Here is a 1,677-nt window from a genome sequence, read left to right as displayed (position 1 = left end):
CTTGATCCACTCATCAGGTGATGGACATTCAGGCTCTTTCCATGATTTGGCTATTGTTGACAGTGCTGCTATGAACATTGGGGTGCATGTGCCCCTATGCATCAGCACTTCTGTATCCCTTGGGTAAATCCCCAGTAGTGCTATTGCTGGGTCATAGGGGAGTTTCACTGATAGTTTTTCGAGGAGCCTCCACACTGTTTTCCAGAGCAACTGTAACCAGTTTACATTCCCACCAGCAGTGCAGGAGGGTGCCCGTCTCTCCACACCCTCGTCAGCATCTATAGTCTCTTGATTTGTTCATTTTAGCCACTCTGACTGGCGTGAGGTGGTATCTCAGTGTGGTTTTGATTTGTGTTTCCCTGATGATGAGTGATGTTGAGCATCGTTTTATGTGCCTGTAGGCCATCTGGATGTCCTCTTTGGAGAAGTGTCTGCTTAAAGCAGTATTCTGCCCATTTCTTCATTGGGTTATTTGTTTTTTGGGTGTGAAGTTTGATGAATTCCTTGTAGATTTTGGATACTAGCCCTTTATCTGATATGTCATCTGCAACTATCTTTTCCCATTCTGTCGGTTGCTTATTAGTTTTCTTGATTATTTCCTTTGCCGTGCAGAAGCTTTGAAAGGTAATTTCTAAACCTTTGAATTGTTATGCTTGATAAGAGCTTTTTGTTTGCTTGATGGCCTTGGGCCAGCTACATAGTAAAAATATGATTTAGGGTGGCAGTTTTGGGTCACAAGGTGTCAGTTGACCTGTGAGACTGGAGACTGAGATCAGCCACATGTACTCCCTATATGACTGAACCCCAGTAAAGACTTCCCACCACAGTTCAGGTGAGCTCCCTGCATGGCAGAACTTCTTGCGTACTGTCACATATCAATGCTGTCCTGGCTCTACGGGAAGAGGACAACTAGAAGTTGCACCATTTGTACTTTCTATGGGTCTCTTCCCTTAGAGGATTTTAATCTGTATCCTTTCTCTGTAATAAAACCATAACCATGAGTATTACAAGTTCCAGTGAGTTCTGAGTTCTTTTATTAAATTACCAAAACTTGATAGTGGTCTCAGGGACCTTAGAACTCTGAAGTCTGTGTCAGAAGTAAGGGGAGTCATATGAGCCATCCCCTCTAACTTCACAGTTGGTTTAACTTCACAGGATTTAAAATCAGTACATTTCTGGAAAGAAAGTTGCAGTATGCTCCCATAGTCTTAAAGGCTTCAGATTCTGGCCCTTAAATTCAGTTTCAAGTCATTTAAGCTAAGCAAAAAACAAAATATGTGGCCAAAGACATATGTCAAAGCATGTCAAAGTCTATTTTGCAGTAACATATGTAGAGGTGGTAAAATGAAGAGATTAAGATGAAACATCCAGGGTCATCTGGGTGGCTCAGTTAAGTGCCCAACTCTTGGTTTTGGTCAGGTCACGATCTGTCCATTTGTGGGTTTCAGCCCCCACATCAGGCTCTGTGCTGACCATGCAGAGCTACATGGGATTCCCTCTCTCTCTCTCTCTCTCTCTCTCTCTCTCTCTCTCTCTCTCTCCCCCTCTCTGCCCCTTCTCTGCTCCCTCACTCTCCCTCTCTCTCTCAAAAATAAATAAATAAACTTAAAAAAATAATAAAATCCAATGAGAGAGAGCGATTAATACATAAACAAACAAACATATACCTTGTGTTTG

General features: G+C 42.5%; 1 protein-coding gene across 1 annotated transcript in view; it reads right to left on the bottom strand.

Moving 5' to 3' along the window:
- The window catches only part of LOC115279462, a 31,326-nt gene that overhangs the window by 26,971 nt on the left and 2,678 nt on the right, over positions 1-1,677 (bottom strand). The window lies entirely within an intron of this gene.

Source organism: Suricata suricatta, chromosome 15, assembly GCF_006229205.1.
Source record: "Suricata suricatta isolate VVHF042 chromosome 15, meerkat_22Aug2017_6uvM2_HiC, whole genome shotgun sequence".
Classification (NCBI taxonomy): Eukaryota; Metazoa; Chordata; class Mammalia; order Carnivora; family Herpestidae; genus Suricata; species Suricata suricatta.
This window is presented reverse-complemented; position numbering and strand designations above follow the sequence as displayed.